This window comes from Pleurodeles waltl, chromosome 3_1 (genome assembly GCF_031143425.1).
Source record: "Pleurodeles waltl isolate 20211129_DDA chromosome 3_1, aPleWal1.hap1.20221129, whole genome shotgun sequence".
NCBI classification, from domain to species: domain Eukaryota; kingdom Metazoa; phylum Chordata; class Amphibia; order Caudata; family Salamandridae; genus Pleurodeles; species Pleurodeles waltl.
In genome coordinates, this window is record NC_090440.1 from 1,638,341,760 (window position 1) to 1,638,360,301 (window position 18,542).

Sequence of the window (18,542 nt, forward strand, 5' to 3'; positions counted from 1 at the left end):
CATATGTCCCACTATCACAACTCACACATCTCAATACCAAGGCCCTGCATGCAACACCTATGCATGGACCACCGTCACCAAAGAATGTCCAGCACAGAAACCCACACAGACCCCAAACCAACTATCACAAAAGGGCTAACACAATGACGCAAGCACAGGATTAGAGGGTACCTCACCCAATGCACAAGATGACACACACAGATACTAAAATTATGCATTTACACCCCAACAGGATCCATACCCAACATCACCGGACAGGAGGTGCCAGAAATATCCAGTTCACCCACAGGAGAGGCCCACTGTGATGACAGCAGCTCTGCACGCCTGGATCAAGATGACCAGCCCGGCCCATCAGGGACCTCGGGACAGTCGGTTCCCCTGACACAGTCCCAAACCACTACAGAGCCTCCCCCTCAGGAAACACCAGCACAGCACTCACCCAGCGGGCCCATCCCTCTGTCCCCAGGACACATCAATCAGCAGTGTGTCCACCACTACAGGGAACCCAGGCAAACCCACCAACCCAAGACAATCAGGGACCTGGGGTCAGTGGCAGTGAGCACACGGTTCAGGGGACAGAGGCACAGGATAACAGGGAAGCTGGGAGGACTGCTGTGCGACAGGGGGAGGACTGGCCCAGGGAACCCACTCTCCACGAGGCACTCTCCAACATCATGGGAGCATACCACCATTCCCAGGAGACCATGGGCACGGTACTGGCCAAGTTTCAGGAGACCCAGCGGCTGCAGGAGGAACACTACCTTGGGATCAGGGAGGACTTGAAGTCCATTAACACCACCCTGGTCACCATTGCAGGGGTGCTGGCAGACCTTGTCAACACCATGAGGGACACAGTGGCACATAAATGGGCCCCTGACACTAGCCTGGACGATGAACAGCCCTCCATCTCCGCCGGCGCTAGTGGACAGGAGGCACCAACACAGGACCAACAGGCCACCAGCACCCCACCCCCTGCAGAAGGGGAACCACCATGCAAACGGTCCCTGAGATCCAGGAACAAGACAGAGAACATTGCCAAGACCCCCGCCAGGAAATAAGACCCTCCTGAATGTCACCTTTCTGTCCCACTTTGTCACCCTGTCCACCTTAAACTGCCATAGCTCCACTTCCTATGCCCCATTGGACAATGCACCTGTGAGACCAAGAGACTGGACTCTGCCATGGACATTCCTCAACCATCACCCCAGCCCATTTCACATCCCCCTCCACTTATTTGCATAGAAATAAACACCCTTGAATCATAAAACAATCTGGAGTCACTCTGTGTTTTCACAAATGTGTATTTGCAAAATCTCTGGAATATAGCAATGTCAATGTACTTGTTCACATACCAGTGTTACACAGCTGTAGGCCAGGAGTAAACAGATGGCAGAAATTGGGACCCAGATCTGTTAAATGGAAAGCCAAAGTGACAAGTCAGGGTCCATACACAGAGTGAAAAAGGCAGACTTATGCTAGCTCCTACAATAGTATGAGATGTGGGAAGCAGTTCCATCTTCTTACCTGTGTCTCACTGGAAGGATTGCATGATGATGTTGTTTCGGTTGTCTACATATTCTTCTTCTGCCTCCTCTTCTTCACTGTCCACAGGTTCCACAGCTGCCACAAGACCTACATCAGGCCCATCCTCCTGCAGAAAAGGTACCTGGCGTCGCAAAGCCAGGTTGTGCAACATACAGCAGGCCACAATGATCTGGCACACCTTCTTCAGTGAGTTGCATAGGTATCCACCTGTCAGATGGAGGCACCGGAATCTGGCCTTCAGGAGGCCGAAGGTGCACTCTATTATCCTCCTAGTTCGCCCATGTGCCTCAATGTAGCGTTCCTCTGGCCTTGTCCTGGGTTTCCTCACTGGGGTCAGTAGCCATGACAGGTTGGGGTAACCAGAGTCACCTGCAAATATCGAGGGACAACTGTTAGACATCCTCCAAACATTAGGGAATCTCCCATGCCCAGACACCAAATGAAACTGTGTGGGGACTTTAGGCTCACCTATTAGCCACACACAGTGCCTCTGGAGCTGCCCCATCACATAAGGGATGCTGCTATTTCTCAAAATGTAAGCGTCATGCACTGAGCCAGGATACTTGGCATTCACATGAGAGACGTACTGGTCTGCCAAACACACCATCTGCACATTAATTGAATGGTAGTTTTTCCAGTTTCCGTACACCTGTTCATTCCTGCGGGGGGTGGGGGGACAAATGCCACATGTGTACCATCAATGGCACCAATGATGTTGGGGATATGTCCTAGGGTATAAAAGTCACCTTTCACTGTGGGAAAATTCTCCTCTTGAGGGATAACAATGTAGCTGCGCATGTGATTAGCAGGGCAGACAACATGTTAGAGAACATTGGCTGGGACATCCCTGATGCCATGGCCACTGTTGTTTGAAAAGTCCCACTGGCCAGGAAATGGGGTACAGACAGGACCTGCACTAGAGGGGGTATTCCTGTGGGAAGGCGGATAGCTGAAATCAGGTCTGGCTCCAACTGGGCACACAGTTCCTGGATTGTTTCCCAATCAAGTCTGTAAGTGATAATTATGTGTCTCTCTTCCATTGTCGACAGGTCCACCGGGGTCTTTACACCGGAGGATGCCGCCATCACATCACCTGCCCCAGCGGACTTACCCTATGGAGGAGAACGGTGAGCAGAGGGTCATACAACACTTAGGTATCACAATGTTTTTTTGCAAAAACGTTACAATTTCTCCATGTGCCTTTGTCTGTCCGTATTCCTGGCCTAAATAGGTGTGATGCAGTTATTTGGCCTGCCATGTGGCCCCCTGAAATGGTGGCTGCCTGACATGTAAGGTGGGATAAGGGGAAAAGAGGTAACTACGCTTGCGTTGTACACCGATGCGGTAGGCAGTCGAAGACCGCGGCGCAATTCAGCATTGGTTAACATTGGGCCCTATGGGTTCCAGGAGCCAATGACGATGTATGCCGGCGGTGACGGTACGCACCGCCGTGGACGTGGCCGCCATTTTCTAACTGTTCACTCACTTGATACCTGACCTTCAACAGGAGAGGACCTACACTGCAAGTGCTGCTGTGACCTGTGTCTGGAAGTGACGATGGCTACAGTGTCTGGGGAAAAGGCCCCTGCCTTCACTTCGGAGGAGTTGGAGAAACTAGTGGATGGGGTCCTCCCCCAGTACACACAACTGTACGGTCCTCCAGACAGGTGAGTACACTGTGAGCATGGTGGATAGGCACATGATTGTATGAAGTGTCGTTGATGGAAGAGGTAGGGGAGGGGGACAGGCCAGCATGTGAGGATAGTGTGTGTGTGTATGTATGTCTGGGCCAGGGTGGGAGGTTTGTAGGCAATGCATGAGAAGAACTGTACGGGATAGTAACATCCATTCTTACTTCACTTTTTCTCTAGGTCAGCGCCCACCATAAGAAGGGTATTTGGCGTGCCATCGCCAAGGAAGTGCGGACCCTGGGGGTCTACCATAGACGGAGCACCCACTGCCGGAAAAGATAGGAGGACCTGCACCGCTGGAGCAAGAAGACGGCGGAGGCCCAGCTGGGGATGGCCTCCCAACGTGGAAGGGGTGCCTGTCGCACCATGTGACCCCCCTGATGTACCGGATCCTGGCTATGGTATATCAGGAGTTGGATGGGCGCTTGAGGGCATCACAGCAGCCACAAGGGGGTGAGTACACTCTCATTCAGCTGACTCTGTGTGCTTGGCGAGGTGTCTGGGTGGGAGTGATGGCATGTGGGTTCCCCTAAACAAGGGCATACGTGCAAAGGTGCAGCCTCACTCGCAGTTCAACTCCAAATGTGGTATTTCTCCTCTATACCTAGTCAGGCTCCCATGGGTGCCAGCTGTGTATGAAATAGGTCTAGACAGATTCCCCCTTGGGAATGTGCTTTTCCCCTGCACTGTTAGTGCATGGCTTAGTGCATAGGGCTGCTCCCTGTGTGTTGTGTCCACCAACGGTAGTTGTGTTGCATGCACTGACCATGTGTCTCTTCTGTCTTTCCCCCCCTTTTTGTTTTGTCGCCCTGTTCTTGCGTGCATTAGCATCATCTGGCGGAGGAGCAGTGGCACCGGAGCAGGAGGGAGCTGCATCCCACATGGCCCTGGAGGGTGAAGTAACGGAGTCTGGAGGCACCAGTGGGACGGAGGGCGAGGGGAGCTCCACGATGGGGACAGGAGCATACACCAGCGACAGAGAATCTACCTCTGATGGGAGCTCCCTTGCAGTGGCAGGCACCTCTGTGCCCACCGCATCAACAAGTACAGCTGCTACCACCCCTACCAGCACCGCCCTCCCAGCAGCCGCTCAGCGTGTGTCCCGTGCCTGCTCACCCAGGAGGGTGGGGATCCCCTTCGCCCCAGGCACCTCAAGCCCTGCCCCAGTGAGCCCTGCTGCCCTCAGTGAGGAGGCTATTGACCTCCTGAGATCCCTCACTGTTGGGCAATCTACCATTTTGAATGCCATCCAGGGTGTTGAGAGGCATTTGCAGCAAACAAATGCATACCTGGAGGGCATTCGTTCTGGGCAGGCGGCCCAACAGAGAGCATTTCAGGCTCTGGCCTCAGCACTGATGGCAGCCATTGTACCTGTGTCTAGCCTCCCCCTCCAACTTCCTCCACCCAGACCAAATCCCCTGTACCTCAGCCTATCCCAAGCACACCATCAGACCAGCATGCACACTTATCAACACACAAGAGTGGACATGGCAAACATAAGCACCACACATCCCACAGGCACTCACACAAGCACCATACCCATGCAGACACACCAACATTCACTGCCTCCACTGTGTCCCCCTTCTCCACGTCCTCCTCCTCCCTCCCTGTCTCATCTCCACTTACACCTGCATGCACTACATCCTCAGGCACTACCTCCATCACCAGCACGCCCATCACCACACACCGCTCATGTGCACTCACCACCCCCACTACCATTCACACATCCTCTGTGTCCTCTCCCAGTGTGTCTGTGAGCCCTACTCCCAACGTACACAAACGCAGTCACGAACCCACCCAACAGCCATCCACCTCACAACAGCCTCCAGCCCTACAACCACTACCTCTTCCTCCACTCCCAAACCCCCTCCATCCTCCCGTCCCAGTGTGTCTAAGAAACTTTTCCTGGCTAACTTTGACCTCTTCCCTACACCTCCCCCCTAGTCCTTCCCCTAGGGCCAGGCTTTCCAGGTCCCAACCCAGCACCTCAGCCACCAAATCCCCAAGCACAGTGGTCCCAGCAACTCCGGTCTCATCGCGGGCGCCACCCATCAGGGCTGCCAGTGTGCCACCTAGCAAGGCCAAGGAGCAGGCCATTCACCACCTGCCAAGGTGAAGAAGGTGCCCACATTCCGGAGGGAGAAGCCGCACCTACCAGCAAGCAAGGGCTCCTCCAAACCAAAAGGGGACAGTGTCAAGACACCAGCAGCAACATCAAAGGTGGGGAAGGGACCCAAGCCAAAAAGTAGGCTAGGACAGGGCACAGTGGCTCCGACTGAGGGACCGGAGTCATCCTTTCTGTCAACCACTACACCAACCTGTACGGCGGTGGACACCACCACCAGCACTGCCACCAGCACCACCACATGCAGGTCTGCTGCCTCAGCAACAGTCCCCAGCATCATCCCCAGTGGGCAGCCATCCGAAGCTGCAGGAGACGTCCTGCTGTGTCCCTCAACAGGTGCAGACACATGCACCACCTCCAGCGCCTCCGCCACAGGCACCGCCGCAAGCACCGCCACCAGCCCCGCGACATGCTCAGACAGTGCCACCACAGCTGACATGGCATTCATCCCCAGTGGGCAGCCGTCCGAGGCTGCAGGAGACGTTCAGGACCCTGCTCAGTGTCCATGAGGCATGACTCTCAGCACTGTTTGTACCTGCAGGTGGCAGGCGAAGTCGCAGCAGGGTGGAGTGTGTCTCTGCCTCCATGGCATATCATGCTACCTGTTCCCAGGCAATCTCATGGCACACACACCCATGTGAGGGAATGGGACCTGTCACACTACATGTGAAGCACTCTGGGCACCAAGCCCCCTCCAGAACCAGTGGAGAATCACATCCACTTCCTCAGTCCTTGGCAGGATGATTTACTCTGGGCACAAAGCCCCCTCCAGAACCAGTGGAGAATCACATCCACTTCCTCAGTCCTTGGCAGGATGAAGCACTCTGGGCACAAAGCCCCCTCCAGAACCTGTGGAGAGATACATCCACTACCTCAGTCCTTGGCAGGATGAAGTACTCTGGGCACAAAGCCCCCTCCAGAACCAGTGGAGAATCACATCCACTACCTCAGTCCTTGGCAGGATGAAGCACTCTGGGCACAGAGCCCCCTTCAGAACCAGTGGAGAATCACATCCACTTCCTCAGTCCTTGGCAGGATGAAGCACTCTGGGCACAAAGCCCCATCCGGAACCAGTTGAGATACATCCACTACCTCAGTCCTTGGCAGGATGAAGCACTCTGGGCACAAAGCCCCCCCCAGAACCAGTGGAGAATCACATCCACTACCTCAGTCCTTAGCAGGATGAAGCACTCTGGGCACAAAGCCCCCTCCAGAACCAGTGGAGACTCACATCCACTTCCTCAGTCCTTGGCAGGATGAAGCACTCTGGGCACAAAGCCCCCTCCGGAACCAGTGGAGAGGTACATCCACTCACCCAGTCCTTGGCAGGATGAAGCACTCTGGGCACAAAGCCCCCTCCAGAACCAGTGGAGAGTCACATCCACTTCCTCAGTCCTTGGCAGGATGAAGCACTCTGGGCACAAAGCCCCCTCCAGAGCCAGCAGAGAATCACATCCACTACCTCAGTCCTTGGCAGGATGAAGCACTCTGGGCACAAAGCCCCCTCCAGAACCTGTGGAGAGATACATCCACTACCTCAGTCCTTGGCAGGATGAAGTACTCTGGGCACAAAGCCCCCTCCAGAACCAGTGGAGAATCACATCCACTACCTCAGTCCTTGGCAGGATGAAGCACTCTGGGCACAGAGCCCCCTTCAGAACCAGTGGAGAATCACATCCACTTCCTCAGTCCTTGGCAGGATGAAGCACTCTGGGCACAAAGCCCCATCCGGAACCAGTTGAGATACATCCACTACCTCAGTCCTTGGCAGGATGAAGCACTCTGGGCACAAAGCCCCCCCCAGAACCAGTGGAGAATCACATCCACTACCTCAGTCCTTGGCAGGATGAAGCACTCTGGGCACAAAGCCCCCTCCAGAACCAGTGGAGACTCACATCCACTTCCTCAGTCCTTGGCAGGATGAAGCACTCTGGGCACAAAGCCCCCTCCGGAACCAGTGGAGAGGTACATCCACTCACCCAGTCCTTGGCAGGATGAAGCACTCTGGGCACAAAGCCCCCTCCAGAACCAGTGGAGAGTCACATCCACTTCCTCAGTCCTTGGCAGGATGAAGCACTCTGGGCACAAAGCCCCCTCCAGAGCCAGCAGAGAATCACATCCACTACCTCAGTCCTTGGCAGGATGAAGCACTCTGGGCACAAAGCCCCCTCCAGAACCAGTGGAGAGTCACATCCACTTCTTCAGTCCTTGGCAGGATGAAGCACTCTGGGCACAAAGCCCTCTCCAGAACCAGTGGAGAATCACATCCACTTGTGAGACTGTGGTTTTGCACTCCCCAGGATAGAGCAGTGGGCAAACCACCCACTGAAAAGACTTGTGAGACTGTGGCTTTGCACTCCCCAGGATAGAGCAGTAGGCCAACCACCCACTTGAAAGACTTGAGAGACTGTGGCTTTGCACTCCCCAGGATACAACTGTGGGCAAACCACCCACTGGAAAGACTTGTGAGACTGTGGCTTTGCACTCCCCAGGATACAGCAGTGGTCATGGATCACCCTTGTGAAGCAGTGGCGTTGTGCGCTCATCCGTCTGAGGTGCCCCCCTCCCCTTCTCCCTGAGGTGCCTGTTTCATTTCGATCTGATGCCCCTGCAGTGTTCTCTCCATTTCGAGTCAGATATCTTGTGTATGTTTTGCCCATGCATTGTGGGACACTGATCCACGAACGATGTTTCAGTAATATCCAGACTTGTGTAGTTGGTGTACATATTTGTATATACTGATTTTTGAAATTGCAATATCTGATTTTTATTGATAGAATCGTTACAATCATTTCCATTTGTCCTTGTGTTCTTCCATGGGGTGAGGGGGGTGTATATGTAATGTTGCTGCATGTATTTGTGTGTACTGTGTTGTGGGTGAGGGTGGGGGTATTGCGTGTTGCGTGTTGCGTGTGTGTGTCACTCTCTTTTCCCTCCCACCCTCCCCTGTGTTGTAGTTGCAGTACTCACTGTGGTCGTCAACTACTGCTACTGATACAGAAGGAGGAGGACCAGCATGAGCAGAACCTGTAGTTCGGGCTCCATGGCATCCTGGTTCCTCGCTGAGTGTCGAGAGGTGAGTGGTTTCCCTTCTGTGTACTGTTTCTGCCGTGCTTTTGATAGTGTTGGTGTCGCCATGGAAAAGGTGGCGGATAGGTCTCTTGTAATAGTGTGGGCAGTACTTTGTCCTCCACCTGTCTGTTGTCGGTTACCGCTGCGGTGTTTGTTTCTACCGCCATGGCGGTCGGAGTGTTAAAGTGGCTGTCTATGTTGGCGGTTTCCGCCATGGTCGTGATTCCATTTTTTTTTCCACTGGGCTGTTGGCGGTATTACCGTTGCTTTATCACCGACCGTCAGGGTTGTAATGAGGGCCTATGTCTTTTTCCCCACACTGTCATTTGTACTAAGATTCGGAAATGTTTGACATAACGATTTGTGCAAGAGCACACTGAAGGGATTGTCAATTTGCCCAAGAGGTCTCCTTTGTTTTTTTTTAGGCACTTTAGTTTTCCTGTGAATTTTCCAAAGCAACCGCTATCTTTTTCTTTGTCACAACTTTTGGATCAATTTTGCCTTTGGGTTTCTTTTGGCATTCTTTTACAAAATGACCCTTTTTCCCACAATACAGACACTGATCATTTTTTCATTGCATGTCTTTCTCCTCTTTGGTCAGTGGTGGGCAACCAGTTCCGAAATCCATTGGTTCTATCATAGAATCTGAAGACAATTGAAAGTGTCTGGTTCTTTCCATTCGCCAGTTTGTTTTTTCCCATTTTTTCCTTGCTCCTTTTCTTTCAGACAGTCTGTGATCTATCCGTAAGGTTAGATTAATTAAATCAGTGCAAGTTTCTGGTTGTGGTTCAACTTGGGCCAATACATCTTTTAGTTCGTCTTTTAGCCCTTGATAAAATACTGCTGACCTTTTTTCCTCAGGCCAAGCGGTTTCCACCACTAACCGGTTGAAGTGTGACAAATACGTTATCAGGTCTTTATTTCCTTGATGTCATTCTAGTAGCTCTTTGTCTGCAGACATAGTGATTGCGTGTCTGTCAAAAACCTTTACGAATACTTCTACAAAACAACACCAGTTATATAAAAGAGGACTGTCTAATCGGACTAATGGCACTGCCAAGTAGCTGCATCACCATTCAGATATGATATAAGGAATGCAATTCTAGATTGTGCGTCCGGAAAGGCACTAGGCCGACACGTAAAATGTAATTCCACCTGTGTCCGAAAAATTTGAACCTTATTGGGGTCCCCAGAAAACTTCTCTGGTGCAGCTAAAGAAATCTGTGTCAGCACATTCACAGCTATGTTAGTAGGTGCGGGAGGCATAGGACAAGACTCAGATTCAGAACCATCTACCTTACTCTGTAACTGTGTTACTCTAATCACTAAATCAGCTGTAACATTTTTTGAGTCTGTCAAATCCCTTTGCATCTGAGTGACTACTTGCATAAGGGTATCTAGGGTGGCCATTTTGCGCAGCTCCCGTGCAGACCAAGAGGAAAGTATAAAACTTGTGGGCTTACTATTCTGTCACAGGGTCCTTTCCTCGGGATCTGCACGTCGCTGAACAATAGGCCCACCTTCCGGCGTCACCAACTCAGAAAGCTATTATAGCACAGAGTTATGGTGAAGCCAGTCGGGGGTAGGGAATTAGGGTAGGGAACAGCAGGGAGAGAGATCTGAAAAGAAAAGGTTAGAACAAATATGCATTTACTCATTTATAGAAATGCAACTTATCAATAGACTCTTGAATAAATGCGTCTCCGAGATATCAGATGGAGACCCCTTTTGAAATGAGGGCAAAGCCCCTTCTTTGAAACATGGAACAAGAATAAACTACGACCTCAGAAACAAGAGATGGCAAGAGCTTTGGACTATGATTACACTCAGAATATCAATCCTGTAACATCTCTGCATTCACAACATAAACCTTTGATCATGACCTAGAAAATCTCAAAGAATTAAATATGCTTTTCAGATCTTAAGCTGTTCAAAGAACAATGAAAACTATGATTTGCTTATCTCCAAAAATACTTCACATTCACAACTATAAAGATCGAAAAGTTTTTACTCATTGAATTTGAAGCGCTTTACTTATAATACCAGGAAGCGCTTTTACTTGTCTTGCCTTAAAGCGCTTTTATACTAAGGGGGCACTTTTACTCAAGTGGCCTAAATCACTTTGATTGTTGTGCCAAGAACCTTTTACTCCTGTGAATTGAAGCGCTTTGATTGTCGTGCCAAGAGCGCTTTACACCTGTGAACTAAAGCGCTTGAATTGTCGTGTCAAGAGCGCTTTACATCTGTGAACTGAAGCGCTTAAATTGCCGTGCCAAGAGCGCTTTACATCTGTGAACTGAAGCGATTGAATTGCCGTGCCAAGAACGCTTTACGTCTGTGAACTGAAGCGCTTGAATTGTCGTGCCAGGAGTGCTTTACGTCTGTGAACTGAAGCGCTTGAATTGTTGTGCCAAGAGCATTTTACATCTGTGAACTGAAGCGCTTGAATTGCCGTGACAAGAGCTCTTTACATCTATGAACTGAAGCGCTTGAATTGTCGTGCCAAGAGTGCTTTACATCTGTGAACTGAAGTGCTTGAATTGCCGTGCCAAGAGCGCTTTACATCTGTGAACTGAAGCGCTTGAATTGTTGTGACAAGAGCGCTTTACATCTGTGAACTGAATCACTTGAATTGCTGTGCAAAAAGCGCTTTACACCTGTGCTCTGAAATGCCTTTGATCGTTGCGCCAAAGCCGCTGTAATCTACAAACTGAAAACGCTTCGCTCGTTAGACTAAGGGGCGCTTTACCTTTTAGAAGTAACAACTTCCTCCAAACTTGGATTCAGCAAGGCCTTACCGCTACGAGTACGACCTACTCGTTTTTGAATGCACCATGGAAACAAGGATACTTTGGTTGGATGACACTCTGCCATTCAGGAACTGTGCTCTTCTCCAGGGAAACCCCCACGACATCTGGCTGCATCGAAGTCTTCAAAATAGTGAGCAACGGGCTTGGGTGTGGCTGGGCTTTATAGGCCTGCCACACCCCAAGATGGCTGCTGCCTCTAAAAACATGGTAATTGTAGTCCCTTCATAGAATAGCACTGATAAGTGCATCTTGTCCACCAATGTCCTGAACCTGCAGCTCTATGAGCTTTGCCACAGGGCAGACGATGCTGATGGTCACCTTTGGAACAAGAGTGAATGACAAGTGGTGCGCATAAAGTGCAGCAGAGTCACGCAGCAGAGTTTCGGGCGAGACCTGGGCCGCGCATGGCTTTATTCCTGACACAAGCTATGAGCCCTGGGGCCTCCCTGAGAACACACATGCAAAGTTATGTGATGGCAGGTGGAAACATTGCTTAATTTGTGCTTGTTGTTTCCGTTGCTGAGCACCTGCACTTATTTTTTGGGGGCTCACGCTTATTCTTCTGCCTCTAGCATTTGCTGCGTGCAAAAGACACATTTGGGAAGGATGGTGATTGAGAAAAACAAAAAAAGCGACACAATGGAAGAAAACTGTAGAGTGAGCTGAAGGGCCAGGGAGTGGCTTTAAATATAATAAAGAGACCCGAGATGGCTTCAGCATTACGATGCCTCAGTATTCTGTGTCCCCCCGCATTTAAGTGCAGCAGCCGTTTGTTTAAGAGGAGGGCTTTGGGCACTGACACGTTTTTTGTTTACAAATTAAGCACTGGGTGGCGAGCAGGTGAGGCTCGCCACCCTTTGTTATTAACTAACAATACCTGCTCTTAGGGGCCAAAGGCTACGAGCTTTCGGACCCTGAGAGCAAGTATTGTTAGTTAATGGTGGGGTGGGTCACAGAGCGCGTGTGGCTCTGTGACCCCCCTGTTATTAACCTAACACACCGGCTCTCAGTGACCACGTGGCCTCTGAGAGCAGGTCTGTTAAGTTAATACCGAGTGTCACCGAGCACTTTGCGGCTAGGCGACCTCCGTTATCAGTATAACAAACCTGTTCTCAGATGCCGTGCGGCCTCTGGGAACCGATCTGTTATGTTAATGACATGGTCACCGAGTCACAAACTGCTTGGCGACTCGTGTTATCAACTTAACAGACTTACCCTGCGGGCTCTGTGAGCAAGTCTGTTAAGCTAATGGCAGAGGTCGCGGAGTGTTTTACAGCTTGGCAATCTCTGTTATTAACCTAACAGACTTGCTATCAGAGGCCACCCGGCGTAACCTGCGGCTTCTGAGAGCAGGCCTGTGAAGTTAGTGGCAGGAGGAGGACGAGCATGGCACAAACTACAGGTCCTTTAGTACTGCAACAGGCTCAAGCCCCACAAACTCCTATCCACTCACCTCATGTTGGGGGGTCCTGCTGTCCTGGGGAGGTGATGAGAAAGATGCAGGGGGCCCCCATGCTGCCTCCACAGCCTGCAATTTAAAAAAAAGACTGTGTCTGTGGTGGTGGAGCTGGCTCTGCCTGTCTGCTCCACCATCTAAGATGGGGCTTAGAGTAAGCTCCGCCCCCACACATGGTTCAGAGCATTGGAGAGCTAGAGCAAAAACACGGAAATGGATCCTAGGATCCGGCTGCCACCCTATTGTAGATGTATATATACAATGAACTGTGGTGTTTTAAATTGTTTTGTGTTTTCTATTTTTAATAATTACTGTAATTATATGACATTATAAGGACTAGAGACGGTGTTGTAATATGAGTAAAATAAGGCTGCGGAGGCCCTGGAACTATATAAATAATGCTTTATAGACAGATTCCTAGATCCCTAGATCTTATGTTGCGCAGCATCGCCACCCTGTGGACTTTTTAAATAAACAGTGTATGGTTTTTGAGAAATGTGAACAAGAGGCTTCGTGTATTGTACCTTCAGAACAATGTAAGGGGATGATAGTGTACTTATTAGCTAACATCCTGAGTGAGCTTGCTTAATTGTGTATGTAATTATTCGAGTAAACTTTTTTACAGTCTTATGGTATATTTATGAATGTGTTATAATGGCACCATAAAAATGAATGGCTGTGTAAAATCAAGTATGTCTCTTTGTACGTGGGATCCCCAAGAGCAAACGTCGACCCGTGAGAAAATGGATGCCTTTCAGCAAGGTACAGCTACCTATAGTTTTATATTTAGAGAACCGTGTCAACAACCTACTCTTATTATCTATTTTGCTTTAGTTCTAATAATGTTTTCTGTTACTTTTCTTTCTTTGTACAGGATATGACGCCGAAGTAGGGATGGCTGGCAAAGCTCTACAGCGGATCCTAGAGGCTCAAGACGTAAAGGGCCGTATTTATACTTTTTGGCGCACAACTGCGCCAACGCAGTTGTGCGTCAAAAAATTTAACGCCGGCTAACGCCATTCCAAAACGCCATGCGGGCGCCTTATTTATGGAATGACGTTAGCTGGCGGAGCTGCCTGGTGTGCGTCAAAAAAAATGACTTACACCAGGCAGCGCCGGCGTAGGGGAAAATGGAGCTTGGGCGTCAAAAAATGGGCAAGTCAGGCTGAGGCAAAATTTTCGCCTCAACCCGATTTGCGCCATTTTTTTTTACTCCCAACCCCCATTTAAATGACTCCTGTCTTAGCAAAGACAGGAGTCATGCCCCCTTGCCCAATGGCCATGCCCAGGGGACTTATGTCCCCTGGGCATGGTCATTGGCCATAGTGGCATGTAGGGGGGCACAAATCAGGCCCCCCTATGCCACAAAAAAAAAAAAATAATAATACTTACCTGAACTTACCTTAAGTTCCCTGGGATGGGTCCCTCCATCCTTGGGCGTCCTCCTGGGGTGGGCAAGGGTGGCAGGGGGTGTCCCTGGGGGCATGGGAGGGCACATCTGGGCTCCTTCCGAGCCCACAGGTCCCTTAACGCCTGCCCTGACCAGGCGTGAAAAAATGACGCTAAAGAGGCTGGACGTCATTTTTTTTGACCCGCCTACTCCCGGGCGTCATTTTTGCCCGGGAGTGTAAATACGGCGCACATGCCTCGGAGTCATTTTTTAGACGGGAACGCCTACCTTGCAAATCATTAACGCAAGGAAGGTGTCCACGCTAAAAAATGACGCAAACTCCAAGATCTTTGGCGCTAGATGGGTCTAACGCCAAAGTATAAATATGGAGTTAGTTTTGCGTCGGATTTGCTTAAAAAAAAATGACGCAAATCCGGTGCAAACAGAGTATAAATATGCCCCAAAGTCTTCAGTGCAACAAGATACAGCTCTTATGGTTAAATAAAATTATCTGCTGCCTCAGAGAACACTAATAGTCACGGGTTTCTATTGTAAGTGTGACATTTATTTTTTCCCTATTCTGTACAGAGCCCAGGGGCGGTGCGCACGAGTGGCTCGTCATCGGCGCAAAATGTGGAAGACGGCATTAAAAAGGCAGGCCAGAAAAGGAAATCTAAACATAGAACACCTATAAAGAAAGGTCCCAACCGCGGGAGCACATCAGGTGAGTTTTAAAAATATGGAGCCCAAAGAATCCTAACCTCTTTCTCTCTCCCTTTCTCTCTCTATCTACTTTTTCTTTTCTTCCTCTAGGAAATAGCGGTTCTAGCAATACCTACTTTTTTTTTTTATCTCTCACACCGTAAAACCGTCACAAAAGATCACAGAAGGTGTCCGCCGTAAAACCAAGTGGTCCGCGTCACCTTTAAAGGACGTCAAACGAGTCTTACACAAAGTCATCAACAGCCGCAGAGATCGGTGCAGGGCGTCAGGACAAACAACAACCTGGGTCTACAGATAATCGTCATAGACCAGGTACAGCCCTTAACCACTGCACCATTTTAAAAGTAAGCACTGCCACCGGTACATTGACCTCTTCTAACGAAAGTACAGTTCTTCAATGGTTGGAACACACAGGCGACGGAGCCGGTACACCCGCAGACACACAACAGAAAGTACTGTTTAAAACCAGTGAGGGGGATCCCAAACAGTGCAGCAAGCCTAAAATAGACCATCTTTCCTTAAAGAATTGTAAGAAGAAGCAACCGCTCCTACAAACGGTTCCTCTAGATCTCTCAGTTAAAAACACAGTTATGCCTCTGGCAGGGCCCCATAGTCCATAGTGGTCTAAGGGGCATATTTATACTCCGTCTGCGCCGATTGTGCGTCAAAACTTTTGACGCACAATCAGCGCAAACGTTGCCCTGTATTTAAACTTTGACGCCCGAGCCCACGGACGACAAAATTCCGCCGTGTGCGTCATTTTTTGGATGCGGCAACCCACCTTGCGTTAATCATATGCAAGGTAGGCGTTCCCGTCCAAAAAATGGCTTAAACGGCCGTGCGTCGTATTTATGCTTTCGGGCAAAAATGACGCACGGCTGGGAGGCGGAGCCAGAAAATGACGCAAAGCCCGATTTGCATAAAAAATTAACGCCTGGGTCAGGGCAGGCGTTAAAATGGGGCAAACACACCTGTATTTAATCAGAACACACAGAACAAACAGCAGAGCAGCAGAGCAGCAACAGGGAGACATGGAGGTGATTTTAGTCCAGTGTGCACACAGACGCAGAGCCCAGCAGCAACAACAGCAGCTACAACAACACCAGCAGGGACCCCAAAGGCAGCGCAGAAGGCAGGAGAGGATATTCCGCCCCAGAACCACCCTTCAGGGCCTCAGGGAACATGACATCATCCAGAGGTACCGGTTGAACTGGCAGGCCATTCAGCAGCTGCTGCGAAACATTGAACAGCAGTTGGCCCCCACTTTGGTGACACCCCGCACCATCCCAACAGAAACAAAGCTGCTTGCCGTACTTCACATGCTGGCAAGTGGCTCTTTCCAAACAACTGGTGCCCTGGTTGGCGGAATATCACAACCATCATTCTCCGCCTTTTTGCCCAAAGTACTGGATTCCATCATTCGACTGACACCCCACCACATCTGCTTCCCTAACACACTGCAGAAGCAGCAGGAAACAAAACAGGGGTTCTACGCAATCAGTGGCGTCCCACACGTCCTTGGTGCAATCGACTGCACACATGTACGCCTTGTGCCACCTGCTGCAACTGAACACCTCTACCGCAACAGGAAGCACACACATTCCATCAACGTGCAGGCCATAGTCGATCACCAGGGATTGATCACCAACATCGTGGCTAAATATCCTGGGAGTGTACATGACTCATACATGTTCCGTCACTGCACCATCAATGAACACTTCCAGGATGGACGGTATGGCAATGGACTACTTGTTGGTAAGTACAAAAACCTACTTATATACACACTGCACAGCAAACCTGTAGGACACACAACACATACACCACAACAGCAACATGTCAACAGGAACACACTGAGGTCCTGACATCACTAGCCATGTTTCTTAAGTCACCATTGAACCTGTCACACATTGGAAATTACTGTACAGCCTAATGTGAAGACATCAATGAGTGTGGTTGCCTAAATGTCACCTTGCAAATTGTAAGTGTCCCAATGGCCTTTACATTAATACATTGCATAAGTTTCAAGGTATGGGATGTCCAGGGTACTTTGATATGAACGCGTAACAACACTTTCAATTTTAACTGTGCATGGAACTATCATCTCACCCCCAGTGAAGACACACGGACACTTGTATCACAAGTCACAATGTAGGGAGGGCACACTGTACTGCAAATCCCAAAACATACTGCTGACAAACGGTTAGCAGACAAACACTCGTTCAGCCAAGGAAACAACACAATGCAGATGGTACAGCCTACAAGCATAGGATGCCACATTAGTACACAAAAGAGTCACAGACAACACAAGACAACTACTGCCATTAAAGGTCTTTTCAATAGTGCCAGCTACATCAACATGATCACTTTCATTTTCCCTTGCAGCTGATCAGGGGTATGGCATCCAGCCATGGATTATGACATCATTTGGCAACCCAAGTACAGCTGCAGAGCGTGCATACAATGAGGCCCATAACAGGACCCGCAGCATTGTCGAGCGGACCTTCGGCATCCTCAAGTCAAGGTTCCGCTGCCTTGACATCACTGGTGGTAGCCTCCTATATTCCCCGGAAATGGTCTGTAAGATCATCCTAACATGTGCAATATTGCACAACATTTGTATCAGAAGAAACAGTCCCCTCCTGGAACCAGAGCCACACATGCCTGAAGAGGAGGATGCTGGCCTGCAACAGGAGGGGGAACTACAGAACACAGCTGCTGGTATACGCAGGCGGCAACAGATTGTAAATAATTTCTTCTGAATATGATCACCTTCACCACTTTAGTTAACTAATTTAAATAAACACCTATTATAATCACCATATCATGGTCTGGCTATTCCTTTTTGCACACCTTCATCTCTAATTATCAGAATAAGAGTGTTGCCTCATGGAGCATTGCTGAGATACTGAGTAGGACACGGAACATCCCAGAGCTAATGTGATGTCTAACATACAATGGTCACATACACAAACACTCTTATTGACATATATCATGTACATATCTCCTTTGAAGGCCAATAGCAGAGGACCACAACTATTTCACACATACATGTTGAAAGCAAGGTCCAACACAGCATATGGCACACAACTAAGACACCATCACTCAATAAGGAGAAAACAAGACTCATTCATGAGGCAGTCAATGTGCTTTGGCATCACTAACAGGAATGCCTGACCAGACCCTTGACAGCAGTAAGTCCAACTGCATCCAATATTTGCAAGGAATATCTGTGACCAGAGTCCCATACAAGCAGAACAGAGACAGCACAAGTGCCACACATATGAGCAGCATTGCACACATGACATTCCTTGTACATGTCAGCCCATTTCCTAACTCCTGACACACCCATGCACCTGGTCACAACCCACCTGTCGGAAGAGGTCCCTGGAATTCTAAGATGGATACCCTGATATTCCCTCCTCTACACACACAGACCAACATTAGCAAACCAGTGTGCTACACCCTTCCCTAAGGTATGCCATTGTCATATAACATCTGACTGCATGGATGTCAGGTCAATTTATACACTGTCTTCTAGTTTCAAATCCCTGTTAGCACATGTAGATTGCTTCCCCTTGTGAAAATGTATGTTGGCCCTTAGAATGCAAGTCTCACCTACAGGACTGGTGAGAAACAGATGCAGTCCACACCTGTGATCACCTCCAAGCACACCACCCACTGCACAAAGCACTGCCCCTGATGATGCCTGGAACAGCATAGGAGTTGCCAT